The sequence below is a fragment of the Triplophysa rosa genome, linkage group LG18 (genome assembly GCF_024868665.1).
Source record: "Triplophysa rosa linkage group LG18, Trosa_1v2, whole genome shotgun sequence".
In the NCBI taxonomy this organism is placed as follows: domain Eukaryota; kingdom Metazoa; phylum Chordata; class Actinopteri; order Cypriniformes; family Nemacheilidae; genus Triplophysa; species Triplophysa rosa.
This window is the reverse complement of record NC_079907.1, coordinates 14,599,794-14,626,738: the sequence shown is the minus strand read 5'-3', so window position 1 is coordinate 14,626,738 and position 26,945 is coordinate 14,599,794.

Below are 26,945 nucleotides of genomic sequence, written 5' to 3'. Positions count from 1 at the left end.
TGGAGGAAATACGTATTTAATTCTCATGGAAATAACATCACTGCTCAAGAAAAACCGTTAATGTTCATGAAACAGGCTTCATTTGAAATATGACTATGATGATACTTACAGCCGCTCAGACATTTTGAAGAATGTACAGCAAGCAGTTCCGGGGCACGTTTGACTACCATTGTATTTTTTCCTACTCTGGGAGTCAACGGGGGGCAAAATCGGTCTTGTTCTAGGCATTCTTCCAAATATCTTTCTCCGTGTTCATCAAAACAAAGAAATTCATACAGATTTGGAACAACTCGAAGGTGAGTAAACGATGACATAATTTTCACTGTAGGGTGAAGTATCACTTTACAACGCTGCATCCAAGTGAGAGAAGACATTTTCCATCAGACTCTACGTGTGTATCTGGAGTTTTTATTAGGTACTCTACGGGACATAATCAGAGGTCTGGATGACTTCTGTCGGGGGTTATAAGTACACCCTGCAGTAAGTACACCGAATCTAAAGGCCGAGAGTAAACGTGTGGAAGTGCATGTAGAGGGAAAGAGAGAGATCAGGAACTCTTTTGGGGGCTTGTGAGGGGGGCAACATCTCGTGCCAGTCACACATTACACATCCCCCTCCCCTCCGTTCCCCGTGTTGAGGCCGAGCGTGCCGTCTGAGTCTGGCGGGTCAGACGTTAATGAGACGCGTGCTGGGGGTCCAGAAAGCCTCGAGCGTGCATGCGTGTAGCGCCGTCCAAGTCAAACAAACCCACTAAACACATTGTTCGGTGGACGTATTTGCACAGCGATCCGAAAGTGAAACCTTGAATGTTTACATACCTCTCTTGACAGATACATAAAATATGCGATTTACATCGCGTGCCAAATCCACGGGATGGTATGGAGCGCTGCCGTAACGTTATACTCTCGCTACAATTCGAGAGAGACGGAGAGACTCACGCACAGAAGCGCGGGTCATTTTCAGATTAAACTCTGTGTTCTGCTCGAGCCCGCATTTCAAACACACATGTTTGGTTCCTGTTTTAACCGCACGAAAGATTAACGTATCAGTCACGTGCATGTAAACGTGGTGAATGGTTCGGCACAGGAGCGCTCAGGTAAACTGTACCTGCGAAGAGCAGAAAACATCTGCCGGGGTGTTCGTGCGTGACGCCGGCTCAGGTTGACCCTCCAGCCATGTGATTTTCAAAGGGTTTCCAGTCAGACCGCTCTCGTTTCTAAACGCCAGATCCTGCGAATAAAACATTCAAATGTCATTAAAAAAAAACAGGACCGGCAATGCCGTAAAATACACGAGGTTCTCTCGAATTCCTTTTATAAACTAAACCAGATAAACGACATGAGTTTCATAAAGTGCATTGTGCTGGCAACGCAAAGGTCATGGGTTCCATCCCATCGCACGATCTAATCAAGTTACTAAGAAAAAGGTTTTTTGCTTAGACTAAAGGTTTTTTGCTTAAGTCATTTCACAATTCTCCTCGAGACATGATTTCAGGAGTTTTGCCTGTCGAACAAACTCTGCAGGACGACAAACACAGAAAATACAGAAAGAAAACAAGACTTTTGTTTCTCACACATGATCACATGTGGCTTTCAAACATTTCCATGTCAAACCCATGTAAATTCACATGGGATCAGATGTGAAACGTGATGTTTTTCGCATGTCATCCCATGGCTTTTTTTCGTGGGATTCACGCTGAAATGTGTTTTTTCTGTAAGGGAAAGTTATGTGAGGTTTGTTCAAACGTAGCATGAGCATAATTAGCAATGCTTGTTTTAGAAACGCTTCAAAAATGAGTTGTCTACAACTACGGTACGTTTCTAAAACAGAATATTGTGTGTGAGCAGACGCACACGTGCCTTCAGGACTCATCGTCACGCCCCACACACAGCCCATGACTGTGGCCCGATTCTCAGACGGGGTAAACCGCATGCTGGAGTCGAACCCACAACAGTCCTCGACCCAAATCTCAGACGGTCAAAGAACCACCAGCGGTTCTGCTCCACGTTAAACACGCTTACATGTGTTCTGAAATCCCCACACACCGTCACGCAACACACGCAGATCTAATGCATCGAAATAAGGGCTGAAAAAGATTAAAATAAAATGTGAAATGCCATAACTTGCCTGATATTTTGATATGCGACATGCGATTAAAAAAACAAGTTTGTAGAATCAATTTACAATAACCACTTCAGACACGAACACTACAAATCTAAACAGTCGAACCTAAAACATAACATACATACAACATTAAAAGACCGCTCCAATCCATCATTTCTAGATTTACGGTGTTCATTCCAGTCCAGTGTTTGTTGAATTTCAACAAAATCAAACCTAAAGTCATCCAACAGCAATGTGAAAGACTGACCGCATGACAAGACACATGAAACTGGTTATCACATAATTTTTTTTTACTTTTCCTAAATACATGTAGAAATATAACTGTTGTGTTGCTTAAAAGTGAATCTGAACTTGTTTTCTTTGCCGTATTTGAGGTCTGAAAAAATACAGAGCATCTTTTCTGTTGCTTTCACATGTTTCTCCAGTTTTCGTTTTCTGCAAATAAATGCAAATATAAACAATATTTCTATTTGAAATTTGGTAGAAATATTGTTAGTAGTTCACAGAACGAAACAAATATGATCATTTTACCTAAACACATATTTCTTCTGTATTTCATGTATTTAGTAGTAAAGACCTGTTAGACGGGTATGAAGGGCACACTTATTATAATGGGTTTGATTAGTAGAAAAAATGATATATTTAATAAACAAAGACATCAGTGCGAAGCCAAAAATATTGTTTGCTTTCATTCATAAAATGATGCTGTTAAAGAAATGTGTTGTTTCTACACTAATTTGGAGATAAAATGTGAAATTATTAGATTGTTAAAGTATATTTAAAAACATAAATGCTGTGTGTGATTAATTAACAGCACTAAAATAAACATATTAAACAAAATAAATAGCATTTGATTAATTTCACTATACGTGTGCGATTAATCGCACGAAAATGGTGCGATTAATCTCGATTAAAAATGTAATCTATTGACAGCCCTAATATATATATACAGTATATATTTACTGACTTTACGGAACATTTTTACTAAATTTATAAATAGTTCGGAAAACTGAACATAATTTTGAAATGGTCTCTTAATTTTTGCCGCAGCTGTACAATCAAAATATAAAAAATTATTCAAAGTGGGTTTTCACATTTTAACCCAAAATCTAAGGAATTATATTACATTCGGCATATTCGTGGTAAAGATAATGTCGTTGCTGACGCTTTATCTCGTGTTTAATGGGAATAAATTGTTTTTTTTTCCTTTCTGCTTTTTTCCATTTGAAGGGGGAGGAAGAAGAAAAAAAAACATTGAAGAGTAAAATCATAAGTATTTCTACAATTTATTCACTTAAGGGTGAGGGTGTTACGAAAATGTGACATGTATATTTTTGAGTCCTTAGGAGGAGCTGTGGAAAAGTCCTACTGCACGATAATTAGGTGACGTCATCGGGGAGGATATAAAAAGGCTTTGACGCAGCAATGGCGTCTCTCTCGGTCTCTCGGTCTCCATTCCCATTGCTCTCGTGGAGGTCTCTCCCAGTGCCTCTTTGGATTATTTTTGTTGTGTTTTATTATGCTTGGATTTTCGGTAATAACTTCGTTTTCTTTTTAACTTAGTAGCAGCGGGTAAAGTATTTATTTTTAGGTCACGTTTTGTTTATTTAGTTAGAGCTGAGCTAGGGAAGCAGTTGCCCGGAAGACTCACCTGGTTGATATTCTTTTTTTCGGAAGCCAGGTAAGAACCTTATTCCGAGCACAGGTGTAGCTAGGGTTCCTGTTTTCTTAGTTTTTCTACCCGTTGACTGTTACATTTGGTTTTCTTTCTTGTTATTGATTCGTTTGACTTTGATTATAAGAATTTATGTGAATTTGTTATATTATTTTTTTAAGGAATTGAATTTCGTTTATTTAAATTAAAATGGAGGCGTTTTGAAATTAATCTGGTGTTGTGGTTTTCTTTATATGTTAGGTCTGTTTCCTTTATTTAATTGTTTAATTTAATGAGCCTTAAAACTGGTTTTGGGCCGTAACAAGCATCAAAAAACGTCATGAAAAGATGGTTTTCCTGACTATTACGTAAAAAGAAATAATGTGTTACAGTAACAAGAATGTAAAGAGAATTTGGAGGAAATACGTATTTAATTCTCATGGAAATAACATCACTGCTCAAGAAAAACCGTTAATGTTCATGAAACAGGCTTCATTTGATTGATTTGGATAGGTTTATTGCAAATCCGACACAAGCGGAGTTATTTCAAATAAATAGAAATGATTTTATGAGATAAGATGCTCATTATAAGGTCGGTTTTCGTGTTACTCAATCTAAACGCGAACTTCAGATTTTGCTTGTCGAGTCTTTGTATAAACAGGACGTCTTTGGTGAAGAGGAAAAGTTAGTGGACTACCCTGAGGTTGTTGAGGGTGGTTCAGAAGATGTTGCGCTGCAAATTAAGAAAATGGAGTTGCAGGCTCAAGAGCACGAACGAGTTTTGTTGAGGGAGAGAGGGACCAGTAGGTTTATTGATGACGTCCTCGTTACAGTTAAAAGTTACAGTTAGTCAATGTGTCTCATGTACAGCTGCTTTGTAACAATGAAAATTGTAAAAGCGCTATATAAATATAAATAAAGTTAAAAGTTAAAAAAAGAGAGGGGAATGGGAACGTGAGAAAGAGAGACAAAGACAGCGTGAGAGACATGAACTTGACATGAAGAAGCTTGAGATTGAACAAGCTTGTCGCCTCAAAGAACTTGAATTGAAAGCTCGTGAAAGGGGTGTAACAACAGAGACTTTCGATTTTGATGTGAGTCGTAACATTCGTATTCGTTCCTCCTTTTCGGGAACAAGAGGTAGACAAGTTTTTTGCTCTTTTTGAACGTGTTGCTAATAATCTTAAGTGGCCGAAAACATTTTGGCCCATGTTGTTGCAGTGTGTTCTTGTGGGGAAAGCCCAGGAAGCATATTCTTCTTTGTCGGTGGAAGACACTCTTGATTATGAGAAAGTAAAATCTGCCGTTCTTAGAATTTATGAATTGGTTCCTGATGCGTATCGCCAAAAATTTCGTAATCATCGGAAAACTGATGAGTCTTATATTGAATTCGTTCGTGAGAAAGAGTCAATGTTTGACCGGTGGTGTGGTTCTATGAAAGTAAAAACGTATGAAGAGCTCCGTGAATTGATTCTCTTAGAAGAATTTAAAAACTGTTTACCAGAACGCGTCGCAAACCTATTTAAATGAGCAAAAAGTTCTTAAATGCTCTGCGGCTGCTGCTTTAGCTGATGAATATGTTCTTACACATAGGAACGTGTTTGGTACTGCACAAAATCTATCCACTAATAGTCGACAGTATTCACAGCGTAGCTTGGATCGCGTTTCGCGTGCTGATAAAGTGGCGGAGCAGTCTGTTAAGTCCCCGTCCTCACCTGCCTGTTTCTATTGTAAGAAACGTGGACACATTATTGCAGAGTGCAATGTACTAAAAAGGAAAAACAGTGTCCCTAAACCAGTAGGTTTATTGATGACGTCCTCGTTACAGTTAAAAGGACCGGAGTTGTTAGCTTTTCAAGCTGATTTATGTGAAGAACAGGGGTATGTGCCGTTCATAGTTGACGGATTTGTATCTTTGGTTGGTAAAGCAAATTCGCGAAAACCAGTCAGGATACTTCGTGACACAGGAGCTGCTCAGAGTTTTATTCTAGAAGGAATATTACCGTTGTCTGATGAGAGCTCTATTAGTTCAAGTGTCTTAGTACAGGGGTTTGAGATGGGCTTTGTGAATGTGCCTTTGCACGAAATTGAGATTGAGACCTCCCTTGTTACCTGCCGCGTTGTTGTTGGGGTGCGACCATGTCTTCCCGTTCGAGATGTTGCATTTATTTTGAGGAATGACTTGGCGGGAGGGAAAGTTTTTGCCAGCCCTGAGGTAACTAATGTTCCTCTTCCCTGCGTTACTCCTGATGAGTTATCTCAGAGATACCCAGAGGTATTTCCTTCATGCGCTGTTACTCGCGCTATGTCACAGAGACTGAAAGAAAAGAGCTTTGGTGAGTCAGATGGTGAGTGGAAATTTGATTTGACTGATACGTTCCTCTCTGATTCAGATTTTGGGGAGGTGAAGTGTTCAAACACTATTGATGGTTTAGACATCGCTGTCAAGAGACGAGATGAACATTCTATGGAGCTCGATAAATTGTCTCTGTCACGCGAGCAGCTTATTGTGGAACAGAGGAAAGATAAAAAAATGTCATCCCTCTTTGAAGCTGTTGTTCCTATGGAGCAACTTGAATGTGTATCGCAAGGATACTTTGTTGAAGATGGGGTGTTAATGAGGAAGTGGAGACCATCAAGTTCGTCTTCTGCTGATTAATGGCGAATTGTTAAGCAGGTAGTAGTTCCTTCCTCATATCGTTCTGAAATCCTGAGGCTGGCACATGACGGTCCGTTTGCCGGTCATTTAGGAGTAAATAAAACCTATGATCGTGTTCTCCGACATTTTTTCTGGCCTGGCTTAAAACAAGATGTTGCAAACTATTGTCGAAGTTGTCATGTATGTCAAATAAATGGAAAACCGAACCAGAAAAGTCCGCATGCTCCATTACATGCAATACCAGCCGTTGGTGAACCATTTGAGCGTGTGATGATTGACTGTGTCGGCCCTTTGCCTCGCACGAAGTCCGGTAATCAGTACCTACTGACAATAATGTGTACAGCTACGCGTTTTCCGGAGGCAATTCCTTTGCGGAAAATCACTGCACCAGTGATTGTTAAATCACTTAAGTTTTTCTCTCTGTTTGGTCTTCCACGTACCATTCAATCAGATCAAGGTACGAATTTCATGTCGCATGTGTTCAGGCAGGCTCTAGATCAGCTACACATCCAACACTGCACGTCAAGTTGTTACCATCCACAAAGCCAAGGAGCACTCGAGAGATTCCATCAAACTTTAAAATCTATGCTTCGTTCATTTTGTCTGGAGTTTCAAAAAGACTGGGATGAGGGAGTGCCTATGGTCATGTTTGCAGTAAGGGAGGTAGTGCAGGAGTCGATGGGCTTTAGTCCGGCTGAGCTAGTGTTCGGGCATACTGTTCGTGGCCCACTGAAGTTGATCAAAGATCATTGGTCTACGGATCTGAACTCAAACAATGTTCTTGACTATGTTTCAGAGTTTCGTTTGAAATTACACCGTGCATGTGAGTTGGCCAAAGAGAATTTGGAGGTGTCACAACAACGAATGAAAAACTGTTTTGATCGTGGTGCTAAGCTCCGTAGTTTTTCTCCTGGGGATAAAGTGTTAGTGCTGTTGCCAGTCCCTGGATCGGCCTTACAGGCTCGTTATTATGGTCCCTACCAGGTGAAAGAGAAGGTGAGTGAGCTTGACTATCTGATTATGACATCAGATCGAAGAAAAAAAACTCGTCTGTGTCATATTAACATGTTGAAGCCGTACTTTGAGAGACAGCCAGATTTGTCTGGACCTAAGTCGGCTGTGTTAATTGTCTCACCCACAGATTCTCTGGTAACTAAAGAGCAGGTGCTGTCTAGTGCTGAATTATCTGCTGATGGGGTGCTGTCCAGTGTTGAACATTTGACCTGTCCATTGATTTCTGTTGCTTCTGATAGCTCTGCTGTCCTGACCACCCTTGAGGAGGATGATGTTAATTTTCCCTCTACAGAGTTGGTGGCGGGAAGGTTGAAAAATTCCGAGATACTTAAAAATCTTGACTCATTTCTTTCCCATTTGACTGATACTGAACGTGTTGAAGTGAGTAATGTCATTAGGACTTATGGTAATCTATTCTCTGATGTTCCTTCTCGTACTTCGCTGATAGAACATGACATCAATGTTGGCGATTCAATGCCCATAAAACAGCATGCTTATCGAGTAAGTCCCGGGAAGCGAGCTCAGTTGCAAAAGGAGGTTACATTTATGCTTGAAAATAACATCGCTGAGCCGAGCTTTAGCTCTTGGAGCTCGCCGTGTGTGTTGGTTAAAAAGTCTGACGGCTCGTCTCGTTTTTGTACTGACTTTCGACGTGTTAATTCTGTCACAAAACCGGACAGTTATCCTTTACCTCGCATGGAAGATTGCGTAGATCGTGTTGGAAACGCTGCTTTTGTTACAAAAATCGATCTACTGAAAGGTTACTGGCAGGTGCCTCTGTCAGAACGTGCAAAGGAGATCTCTGCGTTCGTAACACCGGACCATTTCTTGCAGTATACTGTGATGGCTTTTGGCTTACGAAACGCACCGGCAACTTTTCAGAGGTTGGTAAACCGTGTTATCAGTGGAATGCACAATATTGACGCATATCTGGATGACTTGGTTATCTATAGTGAGTCTTGGTTAGAACATGTTGAACAACTTCATTCACTTTTCAGTCGTCTGTCTGGTGCTAATCTTACTGTAAATCTAGCCAAATGCGAATTTGGACGAGCCACAGTGACATATTTGGGAAAGATTGTTGGGGGCGGGCAAGTTCGCCCTGTTGAGTCTAAGGTGGAGGCTATCACCCATTTCCCTGTGCCCACTACTCGCCGTGAGTTACGTCGATTTTTGGGAATGGTTGGGTATTATAGGAATTTTTGTAAAAATTTCTCTGTTGTTGCCTCTCCCTTAACCGATCTCCTCAGTCCCAAAGTACCATTTACATTGACAGAATCTTGTCAGGGGAGCTTTGAAAGGATCAAAGCATTTTTGACTAATTCTCCGGTGTTATCTGCCCCTGATTTTTCATCTCCATTTTTGCTTGCTGTTGATGCAAGTGACACAGGTGTTGGAGCTGTACTTCTCCAACGAGATACAACTGGTGTTGAGCATCCTGTTTGCTATTTTTCGAGAAAATTTAACAAACATCAGCGATATTACTCCGCTATTGAGAAGGAGGCACTTGCTCTTGTTCTTGCTCTCCAACATTTTGACGTTTATGTTGGTTCTGTTGCACATCCGTTGATTGTCTACACAGATCATAACCCCTTAGTCTTTCTGAACCGAATGAAAAACAATAATCAACGTTTGATGCGTTGGAGTCTGTTTTTACAGACATTTGAATTGGACATTCGGCATATTCGTGGTAAAGATAATGTCGTTGCTGACGCTTTATCTCGTGTTTAATGGGAATAAATTGTTTTTTTTTCTTTCTGCTTTTTTCCATCTGAAGGGGGAGGAAGAAGAAAAAAAAACATTGAAGAGTAAAATCATAAGTATTTCTACAATTTATTCACTTAAGGGTGAGGGTGTTACGAAAATGTGACATGTATATTTTTGAGTCCTTAGGAGGAGCTGTGGAAAAGTCCTACTGCACGATAATTAGGTGACGTCATCGGGGAGGATATAAAAAGGCTTTGTGGTAAGGTATTAAGGGTTTAAGAAGGGTTGATTTTGTAAAGATAACAAGACATTACTAGAGAGGGTGAATACAACAGCAACAAGATGAAGCTGTGGGAAAATTGGAAGTTGTTGTGTGTGTTAGGGATAATTGCAGGAACCGTCGTAGGGATAATTTTTGGAATACAAAAAAGTCAGGAAGGTAATAGCACCACACCGTGAACTAGACATAGAAGGTCAATAACATCAACAGACAAATGCTTACAGAAATATGGTGGAATTGAGCTAGATTATACAAAAGGAAGTAATACATCATATACAGTTGATTTGTGTAGTATTATCCAATGCAACGGGAAGAATAGTTCATGGCGAGGATATGATGTTTACCTGTGTGGGCTGGGATGGCCGGGTAATCATAGATGGTGTCCCACTTGGAACCATGTGTGGCAAGCCACTAATCCAGATTTTCAGGGAACCACAGAAACAAAGACAGCGAATGGTGAAGTAAAAGCGGCAGGACATTTTAGGATACAAAGAGATTTTAGTCACGCACAAAATCCTATAACCATATCTATAGTAGGTTTACAACAAGATATATACAAAACAAAAGCACAGGGTGTACCGAACCAGTGTTGGGATACCAAGGAAGGACAATTTTATGTACTAGTGGGAGTGGATGTGACTGGTAAGGATACATTGGGTCTGGTAAAAATTGTGTTAAAAGAAAGACCAGAAAATGAAACAACAACCTCGAAAAAACCATTGCCAGTAAAAAACCCAAAGGGTGAAATAGTAGAAATTGATTATACCAAATTGAAACCGGAAGACATAATAGAAAAAGCCACAGGGTATGGGGAAAACAATTTATGGCTGGAATGGATAATTACCACAGCCAGAGAACAAGGATTAGATGATTGTGTAGGGTGTGCTAACGCAAGACCAAAACTACACATAGAACCAGCTCCCTTGCATCCAAACGATACCTGGGGCTACGGGTGTATGCTAGCCTTGACACGTCAAGCATCACCACCAAATTGTACCACGTTGGCAGCAATATTTCCACCCATCTCAAATCACTCTAAAGCAGGACCATTCACACCACAGAAAGCAAACTACACGTGTTTTAACATTACACGTAACTCACCAACAAGTAACCTAGGGGAAATAAGTAGTGACTGGTGTAATCAGATAGTGATAGATAACGGGACACAAATAGGAACATGGGCTAGAGCAGGATTGTATTACTATTGTGGAGATCGTAGACTGTTTACTAGAATACCTGAGGGAGCAAGAGGAGTGTGTGCTATGGTAAGGTTAGGAGCCCCGATAGCTCTGATAGGTGAAAGAACTGTGAAAGTGGAAAGCATGAGTTCAGCCACACTTGCCAGAAGACGCAGAAGACACATCCTCAGGAAGAGGGCAACAGGTTCAAGTGTAGATTTGTCATTAAACAGCCCCACATACATCGATGCAATAGGAGTTCCTAGGGGAGTACCAAATGAATACAAATTAGCAGATCAAATAACAGCAGGATTAGAGAACATACCGATAATATCTGCATTTTTCCCAGTCACCCCTAACAAAAATGTAGATAGAATTAACTATGTACATTATAACATAATGAGATTAGCAAACATGACAAGAGATGCGATTGATGGTTTGGCAGAGCAACTAGCACCGACTTCCCTAATGGCAGTCCAAAATCGGATGGCCCTGGACATGCTGTTGGCAGAAAAGGGAGGAGTATGTTTTATGTTTGGAGATCTATGCTGTACTTACATTCCGAATAATACGGCCCCAGATGGATCGGTTACTAGAGCATTAGAGGGATTGAAGACATTGTCTGTAGAGATGAAGGAACATTCAGGTGTAGATAACCCTATAGGAGATTGGCTAGATGCGACCTTGGGGAAATGGAAAGCAGTGGTGATGTCTATTGTAGTGTCAATAGGAGTTTTCTTAGCTATATTGATTACCTGTGGGTGTTGTTGTATTCCCTGTATTAGATCACTGTGCAATAGATTAATTGTTACAGCTATTGAAAAGAAAGAATCTCCACCCCCATACAGTATGCCTTTGTTATCAAGTGATCTAGCAGAAGATGAAGGAGAAGATGATGTGTGACCTCTTACGAGGTCAAGAGAGGGAATTGTGGAAATATTATTCAGTTAGAAGTATGATTTAATTACCAATATAATCAATAAGTGTTTTCTTTCATTAAATCATTAAGCTGTGTGCTTTTATCATGTGCTTGCTATTTTACTCAGTGGAAAGTTACTGTGGCAAACGGAGTGAGACAGGATAAGTGGGGGTTGGAAACATAAATTTAACTAAGTCAACACACACACACACACACACACACACACACACACACACACACACAAAGAGTCACACAGAAAAGAAATGTTATGAATCAATCCACTGCATATGTTTTAAGTATAATCATGAGTTGTGATGTGTTTTAATGAATCATAGGATTAAGAAACAACGCTACATAATTAAAAGCATTAGATGATTGGGTGTTTTCTTTTTACTAAAAGAATGTTAAGAATGTTGGTATGTTGTCCGGCCACAAGAAACTGTCTCTAGGGAACACTCCCCAAAAGAAACTGTCTCTAGAGAACATTCCTCAAAACTAGCGACTGACCACAGGATGTAAAACATGTGTTGTGAGAAGATGTTGTTTTGCAGGAACTAAGAAAAAAGGACGGAGTCAGATAAACTGGTTCAATGGTGATTGGTTGCCAAGAAGCAATACTCCCTAGAGAAAAGGAGGAGTCAGAAGATGAGCACGACGTCAAATACTGAATAAATATGTGTGTTTTTGAATAATTTGGGTTGTTGGCTTGTGGTGGAGTGAGGAGATCGTCTGACAACCCAAAGCTTTGTTACTCCTTTTTACATCTGATAATAAACTTCTAATCGATTTTGGAGAATGTCTCTGTACAAATTTTTGAACATGCAGGACTGCCTCAAAAGTCCAACAGTACACATGAGAAAGATCTAGCTTGCTAAATCATTGTCCACCGGCCAGAGAAGCAAATAAATCTTCGATTCGGGGTAATGGATCATGTTCCGCACACAGAGATGGATTCACCGTTATCTTGAAATCTCCGCAGATTCTCACATTTCCGCCCTTCTTAATTACTGGAACAATAGGTGATAGATCTGGATAGAAACATACAGTTGTTTCTTGATTTATTTAACTGTATTATTCTATTTCATTTATCTCGTTTATTACATTATTCATTTATCATATATTCATTTATTTTACTATTCACTTTTATTCGTATTATTTGTTACATTTCGTCCATATTTTCAATATTGTTTAACCTCGTTGGGAGTTGAATTGTCTCTTATGCTGATATGAGTATCCAATGGTCTCCATCTCAAGGTTCATAAAAACGTCAGGAGACAATGTTTTGATACTGTAATCTTGAATGGTTAACTATTGAATCTGTTTCTAGTCAGATGAAGTTTGGCAGAGCTAGACTGAGCATTAAAGCACAACTGAGATTATTCAATAAATCATTTTCAGTTTATTTAACATCACTTTGTCTCCTTCCTGCTGTTCTTCCCTTCAGCTCTGTATCTCCCTGGTGGTTGGGTTAAAGTATTGACACCTTCTGGAGGAATTACTTCACCTTTATACGTCTTGAGAACAACGTGGGTGTGACGTAATCGAATATGGCTCAGTTTCTCTCTGTACAAGTCACCTGAGATGATGGAGTCTGCCGCACCCGTATCTACTTCCATCCCGATTGTCAGTCCTTCAATTTTAGGTTGCACTTTCATCACCGCTGACACGGAGTCTGCTTCACTTTTCCTTATGGGCAGTCGCGAGCAGTCGTGGTCTAATGGTTAGAGAGTCGGACTCGTGACCAGAAGGTTGCCGGTTCGATTCCCAGAGCCGGCGGGTAACCACTGAGGTGCCCTTGAGCAAGGCACCTTACCCCTACTTGCTCCCCGGGTGCTGCAGTGATAGCTGCCCACTGCTCCGGGTGTATGTGTGTTCACCACTTGCTGTGCGTGTGTTCACTACTCTCTGGATGGGTTAAATGCAGAGGTCACATTTCGGGTATGGGTCACCATATCTGACTAATAGGTCACCTCACCCTTGAAGACCTTATGCTCACCCTTGAAGAATCATGCGGTGCGGTCGTCACTTTGTGCAGTGTCAGTTCGGCATCAGTGTCAGAATTTGTCTCTTCATCACGCTTTTCCATGTGGGTATCTGGCCGGTGAATTTGTCTTTTCTTTGTTTGTCCTTTCCTTCTTATACTCTTTCCTTTTTCTGTGGCTCTAGGTGCTTTCCCCTCTGTCTTTTTACCTTTACACAGCCATGCAATATTCCCCTTTTTCCACAGTTATGACATAATTGTTCTTTGTAAAAGCACTCATTTTCATTGTGATTGGCATCTGTAACATTTCCCTTGAGACGGTTTTGTCTATGCAAACATTGCATTTACTTTCAATGAATTACTCAGATGCTGCGATTCTCTTGATACAGCTTCCATTGACATTGCTATATCCACAGCTTTTTCATATGTAAGAGCCGTTTCAGTCAATAACTTCCTCTGTATTGACTTGCTACTCAGACCACACACCAATGTGTCTTGCAGTGCATCATTTAGATTATCAACAAAGTCACAGTGTTTCGCCAATTTTTTTAGCACCGCCACGTATTGTGCAATGCTTTCTCCCTCCACTTGATTTAATTTGTGAAATTTGAATCTCTCCGCAATCACAATAGGCCTGGGGGTAAAGTGTCTTCGATGTGTCCGATGATCGTAGCCATCTTTCCACTCGAAAAGAGTGACGAAATAGTGTATTGACCTGCGTTTAAATGACAAGCATTGAAATGTTTTCATTCTCTCCATGTCAGTAGGCTACAGGCTTTTAAAAACACATTCCACTTCTCAGTTGATGGGGGACTGGGAGAGGTGTGAATGTCTCTCTTTTTGAAAGAGCAGAGTTTAGAATTAATGTCTTGCCTGCAGGGTGACAAATAAACGTAAGATGCCGTAACACTGATAAGAAACTTAACTCCAAACATAAACGAAACATCTTTGCCAAAATATGCTTTTTATAATCGTAATTTACGTAACATATTCAATTATTTTAATATTACATTTTACATATTAAAACACTGTAATGACCTCTCGTTTAAATGACAAACAATCAAATGTTTTCATATCTTCTTTATTAATACAGCCAGGGGCGTAGCTACATGGTGACCATGGGTGGCCACGGCTACCCCTGAATGATGGATGGACACCTATTTGGCCACCTCTGTTGTGCGAAACAGTTTTAAGATGTGTGTCGGAGTTTATACGGAGTGCTGCGCAGATCATTTAGCATATGCGTTAATATGATGTCATATGCTGACGCAAACAGTCTGAGCGCTATAGCAGAACAGCTGCTAACCGCTACGTGACAGTGTACTGTCTGTGTACCATGGAAGTTCATCGCGAGCAGAAGGATCAAGTCAGTAAAATCAGTCTTGTTTAACTGGATTTCATTCATTAATTACATTTTCGCGAAAGTTTAAGTTGGGGTTGTCATGAACGTGGGTGGTGAGGACACGGAGACAAGGACAGAGGACCCAAGTGCAGACAGCGGGTAAGGGGTTAACACAAACTTTAATAAATAATAAACAACAAAACAAAGACCCACGTGGGGGTAAAGTAACAAACATGGAAACAGGAACAAGACTAACTAAACTAACAGGACTAGACTAAAACACATCACAACTACAAAATAAACTAAACTAACTCAAAGACAGGAACTCACCACATTACACAAACATGACACAGTACAGAAGACACAAGGGCATTATAAAGGGGATAAATCAAGAGGGGACAGGTGCAGGACATGAACTAATTAACAAACAATAACGAGGAGACGAAAGGGCGGGAACAGAGACGCCACACCGGAGAGTGGAAGACCAACAGGGACAAAACATCACTCTCCACATAAAACAAGAGGTTCTATCATGGTTCTGCCACTAGGTCAAGAGAAGCAAGACAAGGTGGGGCAGAACCATGACAGGGGTACTGCAATGTTTATTTTCTATAAAAAAATGCTAATTTACTGCAAATGATAGCTAGCAAATTATTTTAAAATAATGCTAGCACATGAAAGCATTGCAAATAAATGGTTTACTTTACATTCTTTGTGTATGTTTTTGACCAGCATACTATGTGTAATGAAGAATTGGTGTAAGAAGTTAAAGAATTTCAGAAATTACTGGGTCTTGCCTGGCCACCTCTAAAAAGAAGTTCTGGCTACGCCCCTGAATGCAGCACTTTATAAAGTAATTAAGGTAAAAATCCCTGTTTACATTTCAATCTATTTTTTATTATACCATGGTCTTTTTGAATACTGGATTCTGATTGGCTGCAAGGTGTGCATTAAAACCCTTTAAGGCACAGGTAGCTCCAGTAAGTTTGATTACATTTGAAATGTAACTGACAAAATCACTATAATTTTCACCTGTTTGATCTAAAATTTCACTGTAAACATCAATAAAAGATTTAACTTGGCAAATGACCATGGTCTAAGCGGGATAATCCACAGCTAGCCGTGCGTTAAAAGATTTCAATGCACGTCGCAGAGAAGGAGGCGGGAACCGGCGAACATTTAACAAACTTTAATACAAAATAAACAAACAATAATTCAGCAAATAAAAGGCCGGCAGCCACCTCACGGTCGACTGCCGGCCACACGAACATAAACAAACTTAACTTCCGGGCCGGTCCTCTCTCGTCGGCAGTCCCGTCGCTCGTCCTCTTATGCTCCCTAGCTCCCCGTGAGGCATGCGGGACCGGTGCACGTACAGCTGATACTCATTATCACTCACGCCACCGGCCCCGCCTTCCTGCCCCACGGCTCTTGTCCCGCCTTCCTCGCTACACACTCTTAAACAAATTAAAACTGAAAGACAAAAAACCTTAAACTGACAGTAAACACAATTAAGTATAAATTAAATTCACATTTTGATTCACATGTAAATAATCTTTTACCTAAAGTAACACATGGCTCTGGAACCATCTAGCTTTTTACTAATCAAATGAGTGATTAACAAAAATAAAACATGATAAATATAGTTTACTCAAGAAAGCTAAGCATTCGAAAACAAAACATATCAATTATTCTCTAAATGTGACAACAAAAAAATGACATATCATGTGCAAAAGAAATACAGTGGCATTATAACTGAGACTCACGTGAACATTGTACAGCTGGTTTTGTCATTCCCTGTAAATGTTATTGAAGTTAGAATGTTAATGTGTATGTAACTGGAGACGGTCCCTAAATTCACGACTCGGACGTCCACAGTCAACTGTTTTGTAAATATGTACTTGCATAAGTTGACAAAACTAAATAAGACTTTAAAAAATACAAAAACTCACGCCTTCTAGTGTTCTTTTGCTTCACGTTGTTGCCGTTTTTCGCTACATACGGATAACTTCGTTTTGAAGATGTAATAAGACGCATCACCACATTATGCCGATGTCATAACCTGCGCGCACTGCATGATGTCCGAGCATGTCACAGTAATGAAATAAATTAAGTAGCTGTAACCGGTCCCACTTGCACCGCTCTGCGCGGGCCTCGGACCGTCAACGGTCCGGATGGGAGACGGGCGCTCTAACGAGGAGGCTAAAGACCGCAGTCTCTAGCGTCTGTCGCTAGAGCGTCTCTGTTGGTCGGGGAGTGAGGTTTACACACTGCACAGCTCTTCACTAGCTGGCCTCCGTTACATAGCCAATTAAAAAGGACATTTCCAAATGATTCCGGAAAAGTTTGTAACATAACACGAAAGCATGAATCCGCGTCTTGTTTACATTATAGTGTTTTTGATTCGGTACTCAAGGAGGCCCCCTGGTGGTGCAGGGGGTAAACTTGCGTAGTTTGGAAGAATCGGCGCGGAGTGCATGGTGCAGATAACTGGAAAGTTTACCCTGGCAACAGTCATTTCTAAAATCGCTGGCAAAATCACACTTACACAACTTATTTACGACCATGAATTAAACCTGATATCAATTATAGCATACATAGCCTATAGTTCCCTAAGCTTAAACTGCGCTAGAAATCCCATTTTAAATGCTGCTTCATGAGAATTGCGAGAGAGCCGTCTCACATTGAGCCTTCCAAGTCATTCAAGAACAGAATTATTTTGGCAAGTTGCAGCTTTAAAGTGTATTTAAAATGTTTAACTTGTCAGAAGTTGAGCTACAAAACAAATTTACAGTAGGCTATCTGATATTTTGGCTGATGATGAGAAAAATAGTCACAAAGAAAGAAACCGGCTAAAGTCGCATATATTTCATTACATGCTTTCATTTGGTAAACTGGATCAACAGTTTCATTTTTAATGTTTTGACAGACCACGCTTTCAGGACAATACAATTCGCGAACGGGGCTTAACTGGACTCGCGCTTGCTGCGGCTGCCACATTTAAAATGACTTTTAAGAGACTGACATTATGAAAAGCCTACTGCAGAGACATTTCTTGATTTATGACAACATATCCCCAATGTATGTGAATGTAGCCTACCAATATGTATATAATGTTTATAACTTAATCCTGGGTATCAGAGAAATCCGATGTTACCCGTTTTGCAGTGGTATTTATTCCATATGGGGGGTATATGCTGATAATCCAACGATAGTATAGAGCACATTAGGTTTTAAAGGAAATAAAGCTAAATCATGTTACAGTTGGGTTTTGCCTTTTTTATGAATGAAGCGCATCGCAATACACACGAGCAAACATGCGTTTTGCACAGGCACTCTTATCTCACTCGCTGTATTTCTCAATTTGCAAAAAACACGGAGCAAATACAAACATTAAATCTCTGCATGCAACCCAGCATTAAATTAAAACACTCATTATATATTTAAAATGATTCAAACCGAATAAAGCATTGATTGAATGTACAGAGCAAATTTAAAATGTAAACCCTTGTAAAATGAAATTATGCATTTATGAGTAGTATTAAATATAATTATTAATGCCTGTTGATTTAAGTTCTTGTAACTTTGATATTGTAGACAGCGTTTGTATTTTACGCCTAAACATCTTAACTCTTGCCCGTTTGCTGAGTGAGGCAATGCGTTTGTAGCGTTGCCACCTCGAAAGAGTTTTAAAGTTAATAAACTGCCAAAAAAAACTCAAAACTTTGAACCCCCAGCATTTAAATAACAACAACAAAAAAACACTCCAAAGTCCGACATTTTAAATGACAAAATTATTATTATTAATTCAGTGAATGCATATACTGCATAAAGAACAAAACATTCGAGCATGCACATGGCGCAAGACCCCCATAGGAACAGGTAACAAAACTTAAGCCACAAATAAATGTCTTCAGAAAAATAAAACCAATGCAAACGGGGGAATTAACTATCTAAACTGGAAAAGAACTGAAGTGAAAGTTCGTTTAGGGTCAATAGGATTTATAACCCGCTAGGGCAGTTGGGTTCTTTGCGTTTGGCTGGATTAGTTTCAAACAGTTGTTGTCGGGCATCATGGACAATTTCGAGGAAGTTCAAGAGCATGGGAACGGGTAAATTTCTTCGCGCTCCTTGTCTTTGGCCTTTTCAGAAACATAATGTGCACATTGTGGATTCCAAAGGAAAGAAAATCTTCAAACCGTTTTGGCGTGCCACCGCTCCTGGGAATATAAAGCATATAGGGACGTAATATCCACAAGCTAAACTGGAGTTCAAGACAAAATCATCGTGGCAATCCAAACGAACTGAACACACACACACACACACACACACACACGCACACACGCACGCACGCACGCACGGGTAAACCCTACAGTATGGGGACAAAATGTCCCCACAAAGATGGCAATATCCAAAATCCTTGTCCTTGTGGGGACATTTTTTTGTCCCCATGAGGAAACAAGCTGATAAATCATACAGAATTAACTTGTAAATGAAAAAAATGTAAAAGAGCAGACAGTTGTGTGTGATTGTTAGGGTTAGGGGTAGGGAATATGATATACAGTTTGTACAGTATAAAAACTATTGCGTCTATGGAATGTCCCCATAAAACATGGAAACCCACGCGCGCACACACACACGCACGCACACGCACATTCTTTATTTCATTAACTGCGTGTATAATTCTACATTGCACAGAAATGTCTATCTATGTGTCTGTATGGTTGTTAGTGGCACACACCACTGAAAACATATGTATAATTAAAGAGAGTGGTCTTGTGCTACCACCACTCGTCGCCAGAGTCTGCAGCTGAACTTCCGGTGGTCGAAAATGCGCTATGTTAAGAAAAATACTTGATGTTTCGTTTTGTTATATATTAATTTGTTGTATATTAATTTGATGCACTTAAAGAAATATTGAGGAAAACAAAACAAAAATTTGTCTCGTATACGTCTCGGAATATGTAAAAAATGAACGGTTTATTCGTTTTTTGGTGTACCTTCGGATAATTTANCCTGTTGCTTTAACATCTGTGGTCATGAAGTCATTTGAGAGACTTGTACTGGCCCACCTGAAGGACATCACCAGACCACTTCTTGATCCCCTCCAGTTTGCTTACCGAGCAAACAGGTCTGTGGACGATGCAGTAAACATGGGACTGCATTACATCCTACAACACCTAGACAGACCAGGGACTTACGTCAGGATCCTGTTTGTAGACTTCAGCTCGGCCTTCAACACCATAATCCCAGACCTCCTCCTGCCCAAGCTTACCCAGCTCTCTGTGCCAACCTCTACCTGTCAGTGGATTATTAACTTCCTGTCGAACAGGCAGCAGCTAGTGAGGTTGGGAAAATTTAAATCCAGCACATGTACCATCAGCACCGGAGCTCCTCAAGGATGTGTTCTTTCTCCACTGCTATATTCACTCTACACAAACGAATGCACCTCTACAGACCCTTCTGTCAAACTCCTGAAGTTTGCAGATGACACCACAGTCATTGGCCTTATTCAAGATGGTGATGAATCTGCCTACAGAAAGGAGGTTGCTCAGCTGGCTGCCTGGTGTAGTCAAAACAACCTAGAGCTGAATGCATTCAAGACAGTGGAGATGATAGTGGATTTCAGAAGGAACCCTCCATCACTTCCTCCCCTCACCATCCTGGACAGCACTGTGGATACTGTGGAGTCATTCAGGTTCCTGGGCTCCACCATCTCTCAGGACCTGAAGTGGGAGTCCCACATAGACTCCATTGTAAAGAAGGCCCAGCAGAGGTTATACTTCCTCCGTCAATTGAGGAAGTTCAACCTACCACAGGAGCTACTGACCCAGTTCTACTCAGTGGTCATCGAATCTGTTCTGTGCACTTCAATTACTGTTTGGTATGGCTCGGCCACCAAATCAGACCTACGAAGACTACAACGGACAGTTCGTAGTGCTGAGAAAATTATTGGTGCTCCTCTGCCCACACTTCAGGACCTGTACGATTCCAGAGTGAAAAACAGGGCAAGAAAAATCATCATTGACTCCACACACCCAGCACACAAACTCTTTGATCTGCTGCCCTCTGGCCGGCGCTTTAGAGCACCAAACACCAGGACTTCCAGACACAGAAGCAGCTTCTTCCCCCAGGCAATCTCCCTCCTAAACAGATAACTGCTCCTTAAGAGCAATATTCCACTTCCACTACTCCTATAGTGTGCACTATAGTGCCTTATTATATCTACATCTTATGTATACATGTATATAACACTACCTCTACTTACTACATTATCCATTTGCACAAGTGTACATACAATCTGTTAATATGTATATTCTACTATATACTACCCTGTACAATGTCTCTTATATGTTATTATCCCCCATTTTCTGTAAAATAGTCTTTATTTTATATATGCACATTTTAGAATCTTTTACACTGTAAATCTTATTATATTTGTATTGTCATTGTGTTGAATGTCTGTAGCTTCCAACATCAAAGAAAATTCCCTTTGTGTGAAATCTCTTCTGATTCTGATTCTGAAAAAAGTGCAAAAAATTGGAAAAACAGCATTTTGACTAATCACTGTAAAATGAGCAACAAGGTAATAGAGCAGATAAGGAAGATCTTAAAGTGCAGAGAGATAGCAGAGTCACATTTGAACATTACTGTAGATAACTGTTTAGTATATGTATTGTCCTGGGATAGAAACTGTCTCTAAATCTGCTCGTGTGTGTTTTGGCTGATCTGTAACGCCTGCCAGATGGCAACAGTTCAAACAGACCGTGACCAGAGTGAGAGCAGTCTCTGGTGATTCTCATTCCTACCTTTATTTTAGACACTCACTTTGCTTATTTGTTCAATCTCTTAGTAGTTATAACTTTTTACCAAACTCAGCTAGCCTATAATGTAATATGCAATGATAAGGACAGGTTTTGATTAACTCAGCTTATTTTTGTAAACAGCTATCATACATGTAGAGCTGTATAGAAATGTTTAGTCTTTTATGTTTAACATTTTCATGAACTTAACATTTGACAACTTTCACATTTTTAGTGCAAACAAAGGTGCAAACTTGTTTCAGACGTGCAAAACGAGCTGCTCTCACTATGAATTTAAATGGGGGCTATGGTTAAACCTCCCTTGCTGTCAGCTTTGCAAGCATGTATGCGCCCGCGCACGCACACACACATTCTTTATTTTATCAGATTCAGTCGCAGTTTTAAGTGTTTTAACTGTTCACTTCCAGTTCACGCTTTAACTTGTCAATTTCATGCTTATGCGGAAACTGGCAACATTCTGTTATCAGAATCAGAAAGAGCTTTATTGCCAAGTATGTTTGCACATACAAGGAATTTGTTTTGGTGACAGGAGCATCCAGAACACAGAAACAGCAACAACAGTACACAGAGACCATAACACAATAGAATACAGTACACAGATGACTTAAATAAGGGCCTATGGGTATAAAAAATTTAAGAAATACAATACAATAAACATAAGATAAAGCTATAGAGAGTAAACTATGCGTCTATGTAAATATGTACAAGTAAAAAATAAAAATAGACTATTATTGTACAAGGTATGTGCTATATACAGCAGAATGAATGAAATATAATTTACATGAAAAGTTGTATAAAAATAGATAGTGTATTATCTGGAGGATATAATTATTAATTGCACGTAAAACACCGTTTCATTAACTGCGTGTATACTTCTACATTGCACAGAAATGTCTACCTATGTGTCTGTATGGTTGTTTACGGATTTAGTGGCACACACCACTGAAAACATATGTATAATTCAGAGAGTGGTCTTGTGCTACCACCTCTCGTCGCCAGAGGCGGCAGTGCAGCTGAACTTCCGGTGGACTAAAATGCGCTATGTTGAGAAAAATATTTGATGTTTCGTTTTGATTTTGTTGTATATTAATTTGATGCACTTAAAGAAATATTGAGGAAAACAACCCAAAAATTAGTCTCGTATACAGTGGAATATGTCAAAAATGAACGGTTTATTCGTTTTTCTGTTTTGAAAACAAAAACGAATAAATGAATTACCCGAAGGTACACGGACCGTAAATACATAATTAAATTGTTGTTTGCAAGAGGCAGAGTAAATTAATAAAACATTCTGAAGGCCTCTAATTGTGTCACGTTATGAATTTGTTTTGTTGTAGCGTTTAAAAAACATAAATGTCATTTGAATGTATTGGTAGTGTTTTATGAGGTGTACTTTCTGTGAATGTAAAGAAAGGGGTGTAATACTCTACATTCACCATGAGTTTAAAAAGAATGATACAGTACTTAACTTATAAGTGGACTTAATTCTTTAAAAGGAGACTGTATGTGTAACCTAGGTTACTATAGCCCATATTAAATTTAAACAGAGAAAAGAAATTCAAGATGCGCATGTAAACATTTTATTTGATTTATTTTAATGTTTAAAAGTTAAATGTTGCTTAAAAGAAAAACAGTAGTAAATGTCACAATTTGAATAAATAATTAAATTAAACTATTAGGAATAGCTCCGCCCTTAGTGGGTTGCATCATCTCTAGCGCGTAGTAGAGGTAAACAGTCTCTCGTCACGGAGCAAGTAAAAAATGTCCGCTTGAGCAGTGATTCATGTCAATCGCAGTTCTAAAGTCAAGAAAGATTAAATGAGAAGTTGAGCTGATTCATCCGACGAAAACTGCATAAAACAGATTCCTTGATACATCGAGATTATTTCTGATTGTTATCGATTTATTCTTGGTAAGTGATCTCATAAATCACCATATTTAGTTATGATTTGTGCATTTTTTTAGCCTTTGCGGGGTCAAGAGTTCTTAAATGATACTGTGATGTATGTTTGTGAAATATGTTGAGAAATGAGTTTATAGGTGAATTTATCACCAAAAGTTTGATGCTGATATGCTGTTTAAAAGCGTTAATGCTTGTTGCTAATTTTGTGAGTGTGATGAGTGTAACATAACTCACATGGAGTTTTGCTAGCCATGCGGGCTCATGTGCTATGAGCTACGAGCTAATCGAGTGCACATACGTCAGTCAACGACGTTATTATTCATTAATATAGTTATATTTCTGTTAAGAAATAATAAAAAGGGGAAATAAGTGCTGGGAAATATGTTTTGATGCATTTTAAAGCATTTGTTGTGTTGAAGATGATAATTTGAAATGTAAATGTATTCACATGGAAATTAATTGTAATTAATTGTGATTTTTCTGCCTTGTCTTTGCAAGGTTGGGTTTTTTTGTTGTTGTTTTTTTGTTTTGTTACCTCTTTTCCTTTCCCATCTGGTTGTTACCGGTCCTTCTACATCTCCCTTTGAAATTGAACGAGAAGGTTCTTGGAGTTCTGAGTTAAAACTGTTTCTGCCATCAACGAGGAATGTTCAACATTGGTGGAAACTGGCGAGCCAACCTGGTTTTCTTGAGCTTGGATAACAGTTTATGTTCATCGAAATGGTAGGATCACACGTATTCAACTGTGAATAAGAACTGAGTTGCATATCTGCGTTCTTTAGCCGGAACGCTAAAACAGGGATACGAGGGACACTGAACTGAGCTAAAGTTGCTTGAGTCACTTCTATCAAAGACAATTACCTGAAAAGGACTCCGATTGGTGTGTCATTATACAACTTACCTGAAATTTATTATTCAAATTGCTGTTATTCTATTTATTTTCTTTGCTTTTCTTCCTTTATTTAAATTGTTCTGAAAGGTAAACACAAAGGGTTATTTTGTGTCTTGTACTGTTTTGTTGCTGTCATTTGTTTTTTTTTCTGTTGTTGGCTTTCCCAACGGAAGCAAGTTAAGGCAAACAAAGAATATTAATCTTCTCAACTAAGGTTTTGTCTCCTGTCATCATTTCCCTCGTCTTGCTGCAACGCTGGCTCAAGAGCGAATATTGTCTTCTGATTTAGTCCAAAGCGCTAGAAAGTGGTCTATGCACGTGTGTTACATATGCCATAGCGACATCGTCATCCTCCTCCTCAGCTGGACACAAGTCACCATCAGGTACATTTATGTAACCGAGATAATAAAACCGCTAAAAGTTTCTCTGTACAGTAACTATGCAGCAATGTTTTCATTTAGAACGTTAATTTCTCACAACCCAATAATCTGTAACGTGTCTTTATTGGATGTTATAATGCAAGTTGTTCGTTCCTTATTAAGAAAATTATCTTAATAGGCCATAAAATAATACCTGACAAAAAATATAAAGCATAAAAATATAAAAAAGTATTTGAAGTGACTTACCAACTTCAAATACCAATTACTGATATACTAACTAAGAAAGTAGTTTTAAGTACAAACAATAAAGATAACAGCATGCAGATCGTTCTCTAAGATTCATTGCACTGTACTGTCTTCAGTATCATCTTCCTTGTCAGGGAGCTATCAATCAAAAACTCACTAGCCAATCAGCGTAAAGCGGCCATAAGTCCTGCCTACACGTGAGATTTGTGCCAGAAAGGCGAACGAAAAATTGAGAAGCGTAAACGAAAACTCGGAAAGCGCAAATTAAAAATCTAGCAGCGAATTCAAAACTATTATTTGCAAAAACGAAACTTAGAAAATTGTTAAGAAAAATAGCAGTTTATTTGAAAATCAAGTCACATTCTTGCAATTGAGTTTATTGTTTTCATTATCAAAGTGTTTTTTTTTCTCATTGTATATTTTTGTTCGTTTTTTTAAAAGTTTGCATTCATTTTTATTGGCACAAAAGGAATCCCATATTTAACCAACTCGTTCAAAGCGCCAATTTGAATCATTAACTCGTCATTAAAAACACATTCATTTTGGAGATAAACACAGCAAAAAGGCAGATGTAAGTTTTCAAATAAATATTAATGCGCATATGCAACATTACGGTACTACGATACAACCGTTTAAAAAATAGAGAGGCATCGCGGGTATTTTGAAGCTTTAGCATCGCGATGATACCGTAGCACCGGTACACCATGCAACCCTACAACAAAGCAGTTACTCCAGTCCACTAATTACTGTGAAGTCCTTTCTTGATGTGTGTCTTTGTTAGCCAATATGGCAGTTAAAAGCAGCCGATTCTTTTAATATTTGAAATATATTAAGATTTAATAAAGAATTTGTGCATTTCTACCCACGCCTCTCGCCTGACATTTCTTGGTACTTAACCTGTGTCCTTATTCATACTATTGTTCCTCACATGGTTGAGGTGGTGTAGTCCACTATAGATTGGTTAAATTCTTTAATTGGGCTCTTTTAGCTTTAAACCCTAAAAGTTTACCACCTTTCATTTCCACCGCCCCGCCACACAAATGTTTCTGCTTTCTCTTCATTGGTTATTGCTTTCTTTCCATCATTTTTGAGTACAGGCAAAGAGAAATCCCTTTTAATGCTTCCCATTTTCCTAATCATTAAGAACGTTACTTTTTTTGCAGGCGAATTATCATTGACTTGAAATGTGCAGTACCGCCACCTACCATCTGGAGTATTGATTGGCTTTATTTCCACTTAAATTGAAAGCAAAAAAATCATACAATTTAACTAATTGGGTCTGGCTTGTTGTGTAGCTAGTAATATTTAAACCATAAACATACTATTTATTTGAATAAATCGAATAGTTTTCACAATTAACAGATTTATATTAATTCTAAGCAATCTGATACATTTTCAAATAATGATTATTTAAATAAAATCAAAGAGATACAAATACACTGTAAAAAATAACATAATATTTAATGAAAAAAATTATGCTAACAATATTACACAAAATATTTGTAAGTACTTTAAAGCTTATTTTACCGCAATATTCCATGAATAAATCTAAAAAGTAAAATTACCTAAATTATTTAAGCACGTCACATGAAAAGAAATACTAATTTGAGCATTGGAGTTAACATCTCGATTTTTTTTTTAATTCAGTTTAACAGCTTACTTGTACATCATATGTTGTAAACAATAATAAATGAGAGTTGTCTCACAGTACTGGCATTAGCACAGTCACTGTTCACTGAGTGAAAAAAAAACTGTTTTACAGTGTAAATGCAGGAAATGGGAAATGAAAATAGACAAAGACAACCATAGCAGAGAGAAAGACATTTTGGAAAGCACGCTGAG